The following is an 18,043-nucleotide window of genomic DNA, read 5'->3' as shown; positions in this document are numbered from 1 at the left end:
TAGAAATTATTGCAATAGAAGAAAATCATGATAAAACTGTCATTTAAAACAAAACTTAACAAAACAGATCCTTATTTACAATGCTTGGAATGGGACTCTCAAAACATTTGAATCTGAAATAACGAATCTCTAGATGTACATAAAATTACACAAGTCTCCTGTTTCCCTTAATTCCCAGTCATAGCTTTAACGTTTGTGGTACACAAAATGTCTATAGAGGAATAAAAAAGTTTACAGAGACAGTGTTTCAGGATTCTTTAAGGTATCTCTTGCAAGTCTCTCCAGGACTCGGGATAACTTTAATCTGAACTGAAGCCCGGGAAAGAACGGACTTTGGGGGCTGGGGAAAAATTAAGATAATAACCAACCGTATTTTAAAAAAGAAAAAAATCGTATTTTAAAATTAAAAAAATTAATCGGAGACACATTTCATCACAATGTTTTCAAAACGTAAATGACCTTGAATGGGGAAAGAAACGAGAATTACAAAATCTAAAACATTACTCATCAAGTTAAAAAAAATGACTTTACATTGATCACCTGTATCAGCTCTAAAAGACCTCCTGCTCGGTAAGATCTCCATTAGCCCTTCTTCTAATCTAATAACCGCTAGTAGATTTGGGGGCAAATTGTTCCTGCGACTTTTGCTGACTGGGCTGGTGCGTGGTTTGGCCGGAAGGATTGAGGGACCCAAGAGAAAGATTTTGGGACTGGCTCTTCAAGGTTGCTTAAATTGCAGGAGGTCGAGGGTTAATCTTTCTAGTGTCAGTCATGGCTTTAATTTGGAAACTCAAGGAGCTTTTAGAGTCCATCCTGTCAGAGCCCTGGACCTTAACTTCCCCATCTGTGGAATGGAGCTGAAGATCGCTACTCGCAGGAAAGACGACTAAAGGACAACCCGAGGCCGCGCCAACGAGAAAGCAGCCATCCAGTTAGGGAAAGTAGGAGGAGGCGCTGAGAAGAGCGAGAACAGGGCAGTTTGCAGGAAGTGCTTTAGGGTTGGCAAGGGAGATAGAGGGCGGAGGCGGGAATGTGAAAGCCGAGCCCTAGCAGCGGAGTTTGTACCGAAGCTCAGGGGAGGCGGGGCGAAGCTGGGGCGAAGGGGTTAGTCAGTAGATGAGTAAAACGGGCCACCTCCCCCGAAAGAAGAGGGCTGGGAGCCGGGGAGGCTCGGAAGAGGCGGCTGCGGAACGTGGGGGGAAGGGGAAAGCAAACGCGCTCAGGGAAGGGGCGGGAAACGCGCGCCCACCGCACGCATGCGCGCGCCCAGCTCCTCCAGCTCGCTGGCCTGGGCTTCTCAGCGCGCACCCAGCGCCGACGGTGCGGACGTTAGAGGAGGAGCCACGCGGCCCTTCTTCACCCCGCCGCGAACGGAGTTCCGTCGCGCGTTCTTCGAGGTGGCGGGTAGCCACTTGTTTCTTCATTGGTGATTTAGGACCCAAGGAACGGGAGCACGTTTCTCTCTTGCGCTTTTAGCTCCCCTCCCCAATGAAGAGTGGGGTGGGAGGTCCTGGGCGTGTCAGGGAGAGTCCGCTCCGGGTTTTCCCGCCCACTTTAACTCTGTGAGCGCTTCGACCGCGCGGCGCTTCACCGGGCGCGCCCGAGCCCTCCGCCGGAACTCGTTCTGCCTCCCCCACATAGCTTTTCCCCAGGAATGGAAATCGGGAGCTCGGAGTGCTTTCCTTGAACCTCTCAGGGCAGGCGGCCACTTCCTACCCTTTCGGAGTTCCAACTCCAACAGTCATTGGCAGCTAAAATTCTCTAATAATGTTGCTCTGAGGGACTACTTGATGTCTCCGTGCGCTCGGTGGTGCGGCCGCGCTGTGAGCTCTTCCTGGAAACTCCCGCCTCGGGGAGCCAGGAGAGCCCGGCCTGGGGGAGGGGAGCGGAGGGGACGCACACGCCCCCTGTCTCAAGGGAAGGCTCCGCGCCCCCTCCCCCTCCCCGTGGGGAGGGAGGGGAGGCACGAGAGGGGGAGGGGAGAGAACAGGGCACGGAAACGGGGGGAGCGGTTTCCCGCCCCACCCCCCGGCTGGATAACAACGGGTTTCCACTGCTGCCCCCTGCTGCCCACAGCTCCCCGCGCCCCTATCCGGCCCCGCGAGGGGCTTCCGGGGCTCCGCAGCCGCTGGGGCCGTGGGAACCAGAGCCGAGACTTATGAGAATGACGGGGTTTCCTGTCAGAAAACTTGAAGTTACTTTAGAAAAGCCCGTTGGGCCAACTTGGTCCCAGCCGCAGTTAGCCACATTTCACTACAGCCTGGTGACCTCCTTTCTACTTTAAAACAACGGAGAATAATCTTGGGGGAGCAGTCGGTTGATAAAACCAAGAGCAACACCACGTTGACCGCCTTGACTCAAAGGAAATTAAACAAAATACTCATTGTGGGGAATTTTTAAAGGGCTACTAACAGAAGGAACTCAGGTTTTTCAAGTTAAGGTTTTTCCCCCACCCGTATGTACACAAAGATTGAAGTCATGAGAGTTTATTACAACAGTACATCTGCTTGTAAGCTGACGAGATTGTGGTTTAAAAAACCTTCGTGAACTTTTTAAAGAGAGGCGTTTGTTTCCGAATCCAACAGGAAAAAAACCAATTCGAAAGAGCCTGAAAAAGTTCAATTAGAATAGCAGCCACATTTCAACATTTCCCAGATTTTGCAATATTAAACTGAGGGTTTGTGCCAAATTTTAAGGCACGAATTCTTACTGCCAAAATTATAAATTTCTCAAAATGAGGGGTGTTCAACCAAATTGCTGCCAGACCCCATAAACAGGCACTCACAGCACTGCTATAATTACACCTTATTATCTCCCTCGCAGCCTTTTTTGATTCACTGCCGGATAAAATCATCCCGGGTGTCACTAACTGGCTTTTTTCTGGGGCTGATCACACACCTCCCATGCCTCAGTTCGTCCAACGCCTGTTTAGCTGTATAACCCAGCACCCTCTATTCCATTATTCATAGTCCATCTCTCTCTTCCTAAAATGTAACCCAGTCAGGGAGAGATTATTCTCACACAGCTTTTCTAGGGACTAAGAAATGAAGATGAAAACAAATTTACCAGAATTACAAGAAAAAAGTTCTTTGAAGAAAAGGATTTAGGCCAAGAAACCAAATTTGTTTAATTCGAGCCCCCCTACAGGGGTTTAGCATAGTGGGTTGAATGCAGCTTAATCACTTTCTTTGTTCTGGGCTCTTTGCATTTATTTAATGTAGTATTTTAACACTATTTGACACAACCTAAAGGTAATTTCTTCTGTTAGTGTAGAGTCTAGGCTGTGGACCATACAACAAAACCAAAAAGGTTTCTGTGGAATCTTTGACATTTGTAGAATTCTGTACTAAGCTGCTTTATGACCAAGACTAAAAAGGTGGAGGGTTTTTGTTTTTTTGTTTTTGTTTTTTGGGGGTATGTAAGTGATAGCTATTTTTTTTAAATCCAGGGATTTAAAAAAATTTGCCATTGTAGACCATTTAATTCTTTTGGTAGGATCTGTAGCTCCGCAGCCCTCATTGGGAGCCACATTTACTCATTTTTGCCTGAAAGTTTTTTTATTTCAGTAGGGAGAAAACGAAGTGATTATGCTGGATCTCGTCCCCCACGAGATTTTAATTCTTATAACTTTTACTCTCCCCCTTAAATAACAGTTCTACCCCTGCCTCTCACTAGCCCCAGATTGAGGGGCATTCATTCACAAATGACTCTTGAGCTTCCTGAATGTCTGCTTCCTTATAAAGCCAAAACCTCAATGCTGTGTGGCTCATTGAATTAAGTCTTGTAAAGAAGCAGGCAGATAACCTAAGTGCCTGGGAGAGATAACCTCTTTTCTGTTCTACCTTTAAATTATCTTCCAACATACAGGAATAATAATAATATCTGTCCTTTACTGTGGGTAAGCCAGGCACTGTTCTAAACTCTCAATATGAATTAACTCCTCACAACAGGCGTAAGAGGAGGATACAATTGTTGCCACTACTTTACAGACGAGGAAATGAGACAGAGGAGTTGAGAAATCAGCACAAGATCACCCAGGCTGGAACCTACAGAGCTAGGAATTTGAAGCCAGGCTGCTTCCAAATGTTTCTCATCATCCAAGCTGGTTTATCAGCTTAACTATCATAGAGTGAAGTTCCATTAGTTCACCACCTTTACACTCAGGATGTCCCCTATATGACCAGGTCCTGGGCCATGCTTTTTCTTCTGGAACTCCAGTAAAGTGAAATTTGTTTGAGATATGCTTAGGAACAGCATTCCCAAATCAGATTATTCTCTTGGAAGCCAGCCTCAAACTGTCAGCATATGCATTGTAAATGCTAACCAGGACAGACACATCCCACCTCACCAGATTCAGAACATGCCAATCTCACATTATAAAGAAGCAAGGTGGTTAGAAAGTGATTTTGATTCTCTGATGTTGAGCTAGATAGAAACCAGTAGATGAAGTGGGAAGAAAAAAGATGATGGGAAGCCAAGAGAAAATAAAAGTAACGTGCACATGGAGAGATAAGTACTACACTGCAAAGAATGAGGAGGATCAAGGTTATGCAGAAAAGAAGCATGTGGGCGTCTTATGACAGAACTAGAAAAGGAACATAAACATGAAAACCAAGTATGTGGCAAAGGGAGGTGGTGGGGAGTCAGGTTAATCTTTTTCCCCCATATGGAGCTTTTTTTAAAAAATATAATTTTACTCTGGATTAATAGAAATACAGCATCTGATGGGGGGGAAATCACAAATTATATCATTCGTAAATTATACGAATGTCTAACCACTATGTTGTACACCTGAAACTAATAAAAAATAATGTTGAATAGTAACACTAATTGAAAAATGAAAATAAAAAATAGAAATACAGCATCTGAAACAAGGAAAGAAAGCTCCATTCTGTTAGACAACATCTAAGTAACATGTTTACTTTTAGAGGGATATAATTAAGATGGTGAGGAGAATTGAAATCATGGCTTGTAAGGAGAAACTGAAGAATTCATGAGTGATAGAAGGGCCATCTTGAAATACCTGAAGGGCTACTGTGTAAAAAAAAATTTTTTAATTAGATTTATTCTGGGTGACTTCCCAGAACTGATGGTTAGGAACTTCAGAGATACATATGTTAGCTCAGACTATGGAAGAATTCATGTAAATATGAAATAGTGTCTTGAAGCATTCAAAATGCACATGGTGGCTGGACCAAAAAATGTTTAAGTTACTTTTCATCCTTGCTCTGCCATTCACTTGGACACTGTAAAAAAGGGGAAAACAATATAACCTACCTCATTAAGCTCTTGGCATTCACTAAAAGTCAGCTCAAGAATATCCTGAAGTTCTAAGATTTGGAATTTCTAAATTTATCAGCGAGCAATTACTTAAGTCTGGTGCTTATAGATCACTTTTTTGGTATTACCAATATTATCCTGAATGAGGGCTTGTGTATCACTTGGCACCCTAAGGGTATCCTGGTGCAACTGAAACTTATTTAGTAGCATTCAGAGAGCAGTATCATGAATTCCTTGCCACCAGGATCATAAAAGTTGATTGTAGCACCACATTGCAATTCCAGAGGCAAACAACATGGTAAGATAATGTGGGGTGACTATAGAAAGGGTAAAGAAAATAATAAAATCTGGCAGACTGAGAGAACTCAAACAGTACAGCTTTGTGTTGAAGTTTGAAAAGCAATAGCAGAGGAGGTCAGCCTTATATTTCATATACAAGATTCAGGTGAGATGTTTCATCTTGAGCAAAAGGTGTCATGAGGCCCATAGAAGCAACTGGGTAAATCTGGGTACAGAGACAAACACAAGCCAACTGGTAAGCTGGTTATTGTGGAATACTAGTTCCATAAAGACTTTGCTGTTTCATGGAGTATAAGGCTGACCTCAGCCGCATCTTTAAACAAAAAGAAAGCATACACAACTGTTAAAAGGGACAATGAAGTTTTGTCAGCAATCAGATTTACTTAAATTCTTGCTTGGTTCCTTCAACCCAAAAGGGAAAATGAATAGGAGGCAGTATGGCTGTGGAATAGAACAAACCAGGAACTAGAAGCCCAGCTCTGCCTCTATTAGCTGAATGACTAGAGCAAATAACTTTAGCTCTCTAAGCCAAAGTTTCCTCATCTGTGGAATGGAACTAACAATGACAGCCACCTCATAACATTATTGTGAGGATTGTATGCTATATTACATGTAAAATATACTTAAGATGGTGCCTAATAAATTAACAGAATAAAGTTTTATTGGGGAAGGGGGAGAGAAAGTGTGGCTATATTAGTGTTTGTAATATAGACTCTGCCATATAAAGATAGTGACATTATACAAAGGGAATGGAGGACCATGACCACCACACAACTCTCCCATCTTAGGTGGTCGCTAAAGGGCCTAAACTATGGAACTGCTATAATTTATAGGAGAAAGCTGAAGTGGAATTTCAAGGGTCCTTACTCCATAATGCAAGGTAAATGATTTCCCTTCTCTCTCCTTTGGTTCTGTTTTCCTCTTCATGCTTTAATCATTTTGACACCAAACGGTACAAAAGTAATTTAAAATTAACATGTCTGACACTTGGTAGCTAGCAGAACCTGATTCTGAACCCTGCCCCCTCTCTAGGGCAACCAAAAGTCTTTTTTGATTGGCTACTGGTCCTGCAGCAGCTGATGAAGGGCCCAGGAAAATACATCTAACAATTAATTTGCTAATTTAGTTTTCTGTTTAATTTGAAACCAGAAAATCCTCAATCACCCAGGAGCTTGGCTTTCAGGCTCAAGCACAGGCTTCTGAAACTTCTTGTTCAGTAGTGAGCAAAGAAACAAGAGAGGGAGAAAGCTTACATACCTAGGTATATACCACGTACCCCTATGCCCTTCTAGCCTCACAACCGTTTTCTATGGGATCACAGGTCACAAGTCCTTTTCCCAGGAGAATTCAGAGCAATATATTCATATTCTATGTAGGTAAACTGCTTCCTGAGTTATGAGGAATTTCCAGACCAATATGTGTTCAGAATTTAAAATACTACCTTAGTGTTGTAGACAGACTCAGATGGGTTTCTAGCACTAGAAGTAAGCATTGCTCTAAATTGTGAAGCAGCTTTTAGGTTCCCTGGGAAATTTTCTGCTGATTTCAAAAGGAGGCAAAGGAAATTTGTATCAGAGTTTGAAAGATTTATATTAGAAAGGTGGATGAGAAGAAAGACATAGGTATCTTCCCACAAATTCCTCTGCTAGCTTTCCCTTGCTGGAGAAAGTTTCAGATTTAAGAAGAGGGGGTAAGCTTAACCCTGAAGTGTACATCAGAACCCATACCCCTTCTCCCACTCAGAGAGGATTTTGACCAGTTGGTGGTTTAATTTTACTATTTTTCCACCTCAGGCAGGTTAAACTCTTCTGTCTGACTTCAAGACCTTCTATAATTTGGCCCAACCCTACCTATCAAAGCGTATATTCTAATTTGGCCAGACTTGATGTTCTGAGAACCTGCTGCTATGTTAATGCCTCTGAACCTTTGTTAATTTCCCTACTGATTTTCCTCCACATGCTCTGCTCCTTTATTCAAATCCTGTGTGAACTCCAGGCCCGCCAAGGTCTTATTTACTTTATTTAGTCTTCCCTACCAATGACTTCTCTTCTGTCTTTATATTTATATAAAGTATCACATGTTGACCACTGTGATAAAACCATGTTCAGTTATTTCTTATCTCAGTTCCAACTTTCCAAATGGTTATAAAGTTCCTAAAATCAGGGTTCATATCATATACAGTTGGTATCCCTCACAGGGGTTCCCCAATCTTGCCATTCATGATAATCATTAGGTGCTTGTTTTAAAAAACATGAATTATCAAGTTATACCTTCGCTGAGCTATTGTTAGATCTAAGATGGGACTCAGGAATCTGCATTTTTTTCAAGTGCTTTAGGTTTAGCCAGTCCCCTGATAGAAATTGGAGAATTACTGCTCACAGCACATGGCATAAGGGTCACTTGACTTGAGTATGAACATTTGGGTGTAAATTAACAATATATGTATTTATTTATAATAGCGACCTAATCCCTGGGCACTCCCACTGCCAAATCTATACCTCAGGGCACAGGTTGGGAGGCAGATAACCTGGTTTACTTTCTGTGATACCAGTTTGGTATGTTAGGAATCCAAATCTCCTCTCCACCTTGTAATCTCTTTGAAATTACAATTGCAGAGATCAGGTTGATAGAATTGATAGAATTGTAGCTGTTTAGAAACATAGATCCTCCCTGATCAGTTGCAAGCTGTAGTATTTGTTTGTGGAGTGATATTTAGGGGCAAGGGGACTTTGATGTGTGAAAAAAGCTAGTCATATTCTGCCCCAAGCTTAACTGTAAAATTGGTAAACTGGGTTTTCCTGCCTAGTCCTCACCCCATATCCGAAATTCAACTCAAGTGTTAAATGATGAAAGATTAAGCTGTAATCCCCTCCTGGGGTACTTGTATTTTAGAGGGAATCCTCTGGAAGTGAGAGGAGAGGATTATCTTAATGACTTTGAACAATACTTGGTAGGCAACTGCCAGAACCCAAGATTTGGGAGAGCATTCTCTTAGAAGATGACTCCCTGGGCACCCCTCTGCTTCTTCCTATCCTCAAAGTAAAGATTGACCATTAAATTTTCCAATCATTGTTCTCAGAGCTAAGAGAATTGGATCTTTTTAGTTTAAACGTGAACATGTTGGCTGGTGTTAGAAGAAGCATCAGGGTTATAGAGTCCCATCACTGTTTTGTCAAAATGCCATATTCTAGATTTCCCATATTCTTGATTTTCCATATTCTTACACTATTAAATTTGAAGGGAAAACCCGTGATGTATTCTTTTATTTGTTTCACAAATATCTACTGAGTGTCTATTATGTCTCAAGTATTGTCTTATTTCTAGAGATACAACAGCGAACAGATAAAATTTATGATGTTACATTATAGTGGGGGACGGGTGGTGAAGGGACAATAAAGGTATCGACAGAATAAGTAATGATATAATCTGTTAAATGATAAATGCTGTGGAGAAAAAATAAGCAGAGAATAGAAATGAGGAAATTGGGGAGGGTTTACATTTTAAACTGAATGGGCAGGGAAGTTCCCACAGAGAAGGTGTCTCTAGAATAGAGACTTAAGGTGAGGAAGGACGCCATGTAGATGTCTGGGAAAAGAGAATTCTTGATAACTGGTTTAATACCTCTCAGATCATAATTAAGAGTTAGGATTTGAAAATTCTAACCTAACTCTAGTGCCTTGCTAAATGCACAATAATTGCCCTTTGAAAGTTACTCTTTCCTCAAAACTATAAAGTCTTCTAAGGCTTAGTTGAAAATTTTATATAAAAAGGAAATTTTATTATTTTCCTGAAAGCCAAATATTACTACCATAGTCACTTAGAGGTGTGGAAGTCTACCCAAAAAAACAAAGAAACAAAATTTCTTGGAATTTTCAGTTAAAAGATTCTCATTTATGTTAATCAATTAATTACTTTTAAAATGTATTCATAGAAATAATTAGACATTAGATTTTAAATGGATTTGTTTTTTAAAAATGGAAAATAATTTCTTTCACTTGTTTCTCAAAACAAATTGTAAAATATACAAGATTGGTGTTATATTCAGTTTACACATGAGAATGCCAAGGCTCAGAAAGATTAAATGCATTCCCTTAGGTCACACAGCTAATAAGTAATCGAACCAGTGTTAAAACTCAGGTCTTTTGACTTCACATCACATTTCTTCCCTCTATCATAGCGGCTGTTCCAGTTCCCAAACTAGGAAAACAGCTTCACCACAGTATTTACTTACAGAATTTAAACAACCTCTAGATGCCCTGTGAAACCACATCTGTAATATAAAAAAGAGAAATATCAACAGTATGTTGGAAAAGCTACTCGTGAAGTTAAACTTAAAACTAAAAGGACAGACAGCTGGCACCAGTTCCTAAGGCCTCAGTCTTAAAGTCTGGAAGTCTAAATCACAGCAGAAATATTATACTCTTCTACCACTGGGCTCTGGTACAAGGAATGCTTTCCACCTTGGGCAGAGTAGATGCTGAGAAGCAGCACAATGTTCCATTAAGTACTAAAATTTATCAATACTCTAGTTCAAGCAGAAGGAGATATAGATAAAGAAGTGGTTATATTTCTGAAATTTGGTTCTTTTCCCTCATTTCCAAAACCACTCTAGTCTGGGCCCTTGTCACTTATTCCTCACATTTCTGTGAAAGCCTACTATCCACTTCTTCCACCTCTTCCTCCACCCCTTTCCCTGACCTCTTTCCAAAACCCTTATTGTACATTCTCCAGATTAACTTTCCTGAAGTGCTGTAATCCCTTTGCATAAAAACCTTTAAAGACCCCAAAATGTAGTTCATTTCGAGAAAATGATTCAATTTAGCATTCAAAACTTTTTCTAGTACAATTTAACTAAAACTGACATAAGATGAAACAGAAAATCTGAATGGCCCTGTATCTATTTAATAAATTTGTTATTGAAGAATTTTTTTTCCTAAAGAAAGCTTAGGCCCATGTAGTTTCACGGATAAATTCTATCAAACATTTAAGGAAGAAGTAACACCAATCTTATTCTTTCAGAAAATAGAAGTGAAGGGAATATTTCCAACTCATTAGACCTTATGTAGCCAACCTGATCTTCTGCCTCAACCACCAAAAACTATGGGTGTTTCCTAATTTTTCCACACACAACATACTGCATACCTTTGCTAACACTTTTTTCCTTTCTTGAACTGTTCTCCCACTCCCTTTGCCTATACAAGTAATTTGGGTAGATAAGAGTGGGGATTCTTAGATGATCTGAAGTTCAGGTCTTATTGTTTTGTTGCCTGCCTCTAAAAACAAGTACAACCTTGACAAGTGAACACACACAAAAAATAAAAGAAACCGGTGCTAGCACCATACATAGACAATTAAGGCCAGCATAGTGTATACAAGAGTCAAGGGCTTTTCTGACTCAACAGAGAGGTGTTTCCACTTAGCAGTGAAATCCAATACAGAACTGTGCAAAATGTAGAGAAAATGAGATTTTTTTAAAAAGAGAAAGAATGGCAGCAGAAAACCAGTAAAAGCCTTATATGTCACTCAGCCTTTCAACAAACATTTGAGAGCCGACTGTGAGCAATGTGTCAGGCATTACGTATACACTTGGTGGTTCTTGCCTTCATGGAACTTGTAGTCTAGTGGAGGAGACAGAGATTAAATGGGTAAATAGAATTATAAATTATGATTAACTTTTCTGAACAAAGAGATCAAGCTCTGAAAGAAAGAATAAAAATGGGAAACAATTTTAAAATTGATAGTCAGAAAAGGCCACTCTGAGGAAATAAAATTTCTTGCAGAATGAGAAGGCACCAGCCACTTGGGTGAGGGCCATTCCAGGTAGAGAGATAAGAGTGTATGATAGTTCTGAAACTAGAAAGTTGTCAAGTTCTGCCAGGCAGAAACTCAGTGTAGCTTGTGGGTTGGACAAGTAAGTGAAGTCAGACCATACAGGGTCTTCTTGGATTCGGAAGGAGTTTGGATTTTATTCTAAATATGGTGGGAAGCCTCTAGAGGATGATAAGTTAATGAAGAGAAGATTGAGCAGACCCCAGAGCCATAGTAGTACAAAAGACATTGTTTACTCCCAGATTCAACTGACATTTATAGAAAACTCTGTGCCAGGTATCCCTCTAAGCATTTTTATATCCCATTCAATTCTTACCATAGACCTGTGAAAGAGGTATTAATATCATCATTATTGCTTTCTTTTTTTCTTTTTCTTTCTTTTTTTGTTTTGTTTTCTATTATTGTTACTTTCTTACTGATGAAGAACTGATGCTCAGATAGGTTCAGTGACTTGCCCAAGATCACACAACCCAGAAGCCATGGATTTGAGATTTCATCTCATCTGATTCAAGGTTTCTGTTCATTCCACTAGATTATCTAGTAGTTGCTCAGGTCCACACATCCACAATATCCTTGACTCTTTTCTGTTTCTCATATACCCCTCTTCACCCACCCTCATCATGTCTATCCAGCAAATCCTGGCAACTTTAACTTCAAAATCTAACCACTTGTCACCACCTTCACTGCTATCACCATGACCTAAGACACCATTGTTTCTTGCCTAGATTCCTTTAATTGCCTCTTAACTATTCTCTCTGCTTCTGTCTTTGCACCCCTATCTTCTGTTTTCTACACAGCAGCCAGAATAAAACCTTTTAAAATATAAATCAAGTCATAAAATACAAGTCATTCCTCCAGTGGCTTCCCATCACTCAGAATAAAAGCCTACAATGATTTACAAGACCTTACAAAGTCTGCCCCCTTCACTTCCACTTCCCTGATCTATCTCTTATATCTCTCTTTAGGCTCTCTCTATTCAGCTAACACTGGTCTCCTTCAACAAAGAAACTCTTGTCTCAGGGCCTTTGCATTTGCTATACTCTCTATCCGGAATGCTCCTCCCCCTCATATTTGTACAACTTACTCCCTCACTTCTTTTATGTCTCAGCTCAGAGAGTCTTTTCTGATCACTAAAAAACTCTGCCCAAACCATAATCTCCATCTCTCTTAACCTTGATCTCTGATTCTCCATAACCCTTATTACCATTTGATACACTGTAGATTTACTTATATGTTTATTATTTGCCACCTCCACACTTTAGAATGTAAGTTCTAAGAGGACAGGAACTTTATATTATGTTCTTAGAACAGTTTTCGGCTCCTAGAACACTGCCTGGCCCATAGTAGGTGCTCAATGAATAGAAGCAGGTGACTAAAGAATGGAGCCTGTTTTCCAATGACTGAATGAACAGAAAGACAAAGTCATTCTGAGGATGGGAAAGCACTTTGTAAACTAGGAAGTGGTATAGAGGTTTATTTCTTCCAGTTGGTTCTTTGTTTTTTAAGCCTTAAGAAAGCCTTAACTAAATTGAGTGGACCCAAATGATCTTGATTTATGCAGTGCTGACTCTTAGTAGGCCAACTACATAACTGGGAAGTCAGTCTTGCCCTCCTTGCCTTCCCCAGTTCACTGACAAAGCCAGCAAGGACCCCCAAGACACCCTTACATGCATTTGGCTTTTTCAAGTTTTTATTCTCAGCAATGGAAGTGATGGTTGGTGCCCTATCTGTGGTTAGGATTCTATAAAGGGAAAGTCATTCAATTAAATCAAGCAGTATTGAATTCTTAATTGACACAAATGAGACAGACAGACAGCTGCAGGAGTGGGGGAGGGACAGGGAGCAGGTGCTCTGCATAATGGAGAAAGAAGAGGGGCAGAATATAAATTCATACTGATGTTGGTGAAGCTCACTTATGAGTCTCGATTTTGTATCACAAAAAAGGTAAGTTTTGCCATGGCTTACTTAATATAGAGCCAGTGATTGATGTCTTTGCCAAGGATAAGGCAAAGGCTCCAAGTTTTGTGTCATTTTGGCTGGCCTGATAGCCAAGTCGGCTTCTTTTCAGGTACTGTCATTTCTGAGAATCACCTTTGGTAAGGCCTGGTTGTTGTTTTTTTTAAGATAACCTTATGGGGGTGGGGGGGAGATAACCTTATGAGATAATGTTTGAATAAAATGAACCACTTTTAAATTCCATTTCTCTAAAAAAAAAAAAAAAAGGGTCGGGGGTGATTCTTAACATCAGAGTTAGGAAGGTGGAGGAAAGGATGTTTCCAGATCTCCAAATGCCAGATATAGGGGCATTCCTGCAGAAAAGGCAGGTCCCTTGACAACTCCGGAATTTCCTCTGAGAATGTTGGGGACATTTTCTTTCTTACCCACCTCTTGGTCAGAGCTTTGACTCCCCGGCTCAGACAATTCTTCTCTGTATCCACGGGAATTGCTCTCATAATTAGCAGTGTCTCCTGCCTGGAACACAGACAAGTAAATGTTCAAACCTGGCAGCTGATCCTGGGAAGGAGCACTGATTAAATCTTTCCTGTTGAGAGGCACCTTTTTGCTTTGAATGTGACACCTACATCCTCTACCTTAAGTTTGTCTGAGAGAAGCAGTTTCACCCTTACCTTCATAACCAGAGAGCCTAATATTTAAAGACGCATTTAATCTTAAAAGGAGCCCACGGGTTTCCTAAGTCAAATGACTTAGGAAAAAGCATAGGTTTTTCCCTCTCTCCTGGCCTCTTCTCCACTAAACATCACCCTGTATTTGGTATGATGAAAGCTCCTCCTGCACAGGTATCATCAAATGCCAGCGAAATAAGAGGAGTTCAGAACACCACTAAGTACACATAAGTATTAACTACAAATGGAACAGTGAGAGAGAGGGCAAACTATTTCTTGAGAAGTTTTTAGTAAGATAGTCTGGAACCATCAAGCCCCAAAGTGAATACTCTTGGTGATTTTCCGATCCAAGAAAGCTTTCTATGGGAGGAGGTGTAGTCTTATCTGGATGTAGCTAGGATTATGTACCATTCAAACACGTTCAAGGGAGACAATATCCATTTTCTTCTGACATCAAGGCAGCCTTTTAAGTTTATCCAGATTTCTTTTGGTTAGTGCAATAAAAAAGCCAGGTTGGAGAATTCTGTCTAACAAAAATAAAGCCATTGTATGCTTAACGTTTCCCACTGAAAGCCTGCTTTTAAAGCAGTTTGCTGCTCCACAGCTCCAGTCAACTAGCAATATTTGCATTCAGGCAGGTTGGCTGTGAACAAAGCAAATTGCTTCACACGCAACAGCCCTAAACCTACACTCTCAGGACAAAAGTTTTCCTTAGCGATGTTTTCTACATGGATCTGGTTAGGAGCCATTCACTTACCTCCAACCTCTTTCTCTTGGGAGACAAAAGCACCTTTGGGCTGCAGTGACACGGGAGAGTTAGAATCAGATTTGTTATCGACATTACAGCCTTCAATTTCAGTAAGAGGCTAAATTTGTCTATTCCAACTACAGGAAGGCGGTCTTTATAACCCCTGGAGCACTTGGTCAATTATGCACCTGCAAATATACCATACAGGACATTTCAGGTTCCTAAGCACTTTGAAAACCGATACTTAAAACAGTCTCAGGGGATCCTATCACCCATCTTGAATAATAGCTGCTTTGGAATCTGTTGTTGGCACCAGAAAAAGAAAGAGTCCTCTGAAGTCATTCTAAAGCCATTTTTATTGTGCATTTTCAAACAAAGGACCTCACCAAAAGAACTCTGTTACAAAATCAGGGTAGAAAGTCAAACTCATGTCATCTAAGAGTCAATTACCCTGGCAATTTTGTGAAGGAATGGGAAATGAGTGCTAGAGGAGAGGATTGTGGGGAGGGGATGGGATTGGCTTTTAAAATCCCCTGGGTGAGAGGGTGTTCCCACTGCCTCTAAACTCTAACAATTACAACAGAAGGGCCTCTGTGACTTTCTAGCTATAAACTTTTTATGATTATTAACTGGGGAATTCTAGAATATGTGGAATTTTAACAATCGGCTTTCAACCTCCATTTGCTTCATTCTGAGAAATTTGTTTTTGCGTGGAGTGTAATAACCTAAAGCTCAAAATTTATGTTGGCTACCTTGAGATTCCTTGCTGAAAAGCCACCTTCTTACATACCTTACTTTCAATAAAGAGGCAGATACCTACAAGCTGTTTATCTCAGGAAAGAAATACATGTGGGAAAAGAAGCAATTTCTTCTCATTGCAATTAAATCAAGTCATGGCCACCTGTTGTGGGATTATCCTGCCATCTGCTGTTCAAAAGAGAAACAGCAGCAGAGAAACGGAATGACTGAGGTAAAATGTCCCTCGGTTGATAAAGGGTTTTGCTAGAGTTAAAATCTTCCTTTTTTTAAGGGTATCGCTCTCTATTTTTATTATTGCGAGGTAGAGGAAATTTGATTAATAGCAAGAGTGCTGATGAAGGGTCCAAGAAATGAGAACAATCCTTTTTGAAATCAATTGGCAATACTGTATCGAGAGTGGTAGAATCTTCTGTGACCTAGTCATTCCACTCTGGAAACCTGTTCTAATGAATGAACTCAAAAATTCAGAAAAAGCCATGTGTGTAAATATATTCATTACAATGATCATATTATATTGAATAAAATTTTTAAAGAAGCAACCCAGTGTCCACCAATTAATAAACGGTTAAAACCATCTACTTGGTGAAATATTCTGAAGCTATTAAAAAATTATATTAAAAAAGTCTGACTAGTTGATGAAGTGTTTATATTATAATATGACATGAAAATAAACAGATTAAAATAGCTGATTAAAATCTAAGCATAGAAAATAAATATTTTGGGGGAAGAAAAGCCACACCAAAATATCACTGGTAGTTCTTTGGGAGGCCACGAGGGACTAAACATTTTTTCTGCTTTTTAGTTTTTTTCCAAATTGTCTTTAATGAGAATATATTAACTTATGTAATGGAGGAAAAACTTATTTTTCCTAAAAGATGCCTGGGTTCTAATTCTATATTTTTCTAAAATACATCAAAGAAGCAAATCCTGTGTGACTATAGGCAACAAACTTTGCTTCTCCGGGGCTCAAGCCTTTCATCTGTCAATTGCTTGCCTCCCTTCCCAGGGTTGTTTGAGGATCAACCCAAGAATAGATATGAAAGTACTGTACTTTGAAGAGTATGATATTCCATATGATTTATTATTAAGAATTTATTTTGTGTAGAGGTTCTTTCCAATCTTATCCATATCCCTGGTTTCTTGCCTAGGATCAATAGGGAAAATATAAACTTTTATTTCTCTTCACCTTTGGCCAAATAATAATTTATAATCTTGGTAAAAGGCACCATTCTACATTCAGTAATCCAAATTTTACGGTGCCTCCCCTGAGCTCTTGATTTGGCCACTCTAATGGTCTCCCATCTGAACTCCCTGCCTGGTTTCTCTTCCTCCATGGCATCGCTTACTCTACTGCCAACCACAGTGATGATTTTAAAATGCAAGGTTGGTCAAGCCATTCCCTAGCTCAGAAACCTTCAATAACTCCCACTGCCTTATGGGATTAAGTTCAAACCCCCTAGTCCTGGTATCCAAGGCCTCTGTGTTGAACTTTCAGGTCTCCTGATATGTCAGGCTGTTTAACACCTCCAATTTTGCTGGTGCTGTTCTCTTTGCCCAGAATGCCCTTTCTGGCTGTCTGCCTGACTTAGTTTAGGCATCAGCTCCTCTAGAAACCTTCCCTGTACAGCCTGCCCTGTACCACTGGATCCCCTCCCCTATCATATTTTAATAACATCATTTATCACACAGTCAGGTAATTTTCTATTTTCTTATCTGATTCCCTCACTAGATTAAAAGCTCCTTAACAGTTTACAAATCTTATATTAAGATATATATCCCAGCACCTAATACTGTGCCTGGTTTATGTTCAGTAAATGCTTGTCAAATAAAAAAAAGAGAGAGAAAAGAATTTGTCTAACATTTTAACTTCCAGAAGACTTTCATTATATTGTTGCATTTGATCCTGGTAAGTAGCAAAGTAAGGACTTGATCCCAGCTTTTCTAAAAGAAGGAAAAATAACTCAAACCCTGTAGCAGATACTATTCTTGCTCATCTTAGGTCCTTTCAGATCTCTTACCAGTTCTTCCCACCCCTCTCTTGGCTGTTGTTTGCTTTTGCTTCCAATAACCAGTACCTGAGGCTCTTGTGAGGAGAGTGGTCCTCAGCCTACCAGAATGGCTTTGATCCTTCCCCCTTCCCTGGTTTCCAGCAAATGACTGATTGGATACGGGAATCTCAAAGCCCAGTTTACTCATCTCCAGTGGAATTCACATTCCTGAGTTCCTTGAGGGGCTAAGCTACCCTCTCTGGGATTGCCTGAAGTCTCTTTTTCGCTTGGCTTCTTCCCCTCACCTGACCTGCTTTCCCTATGGCCTTAATCTCTTTTTGGAGCACTTCCTTAATAAAGCTCTCACCCAGGAATCCTTGTCTCAGAGTCTGCCTCTGAGGTTCCCCAGGCATCCAACTAAGCATGCCCTTTGTTCCTACTATATGTTAGAACCTGTTGGGTGCTTTTTCAAAAGCTATTTTATTTACATCTCACAAATTGTGAATAAAGTATAT

The 18,043-nt window shown here is 40.4% G+C and overlaps 1 long non-coding RNA gene across 3 annotated transcripts in view; it reads right to left on the bottom strand.

The window, feature by feature from the left end:
• LOC120596165 (uncharacterized) overlaps positions 1 to 2,559 on the bottom strand; it is a 41,676-nt gene extending 39,117 nt beyond the window's left edge. For all 3 annotated transcript variants that reach the window (XR_005651093.1, XR_005651095.1, XR_005651094.1), the window contains exon 1: positions 541 to 2,559. This is a non-coding gene — a long non-coding RNA (uncharacterized LOC120596165). The remainder of the gene's footprint in view (positions 1 to 540) is intronic.
• Positions 2,560 to 18,043: the final 15,484 nt, after the last annotated feature.

The sequence above is a fragment of the Pteropus medius genome, unplaced genomic scaffold (assembly GCF_902729225.1).
Source record: "Pteropus medius unplaced genomic scaffold, Ma_sr-lr_union100, whole genome shotgun sequence".
Lineage (NCBI taxonomy): Eukaryota > Metazoa > Chordata > Mammalia > Chiroptera > Pteropodidae > Pteropus > Pteropus medius.
This window is presented reverse-complemented; position numbering and strand designations above follow the sequence as displayed.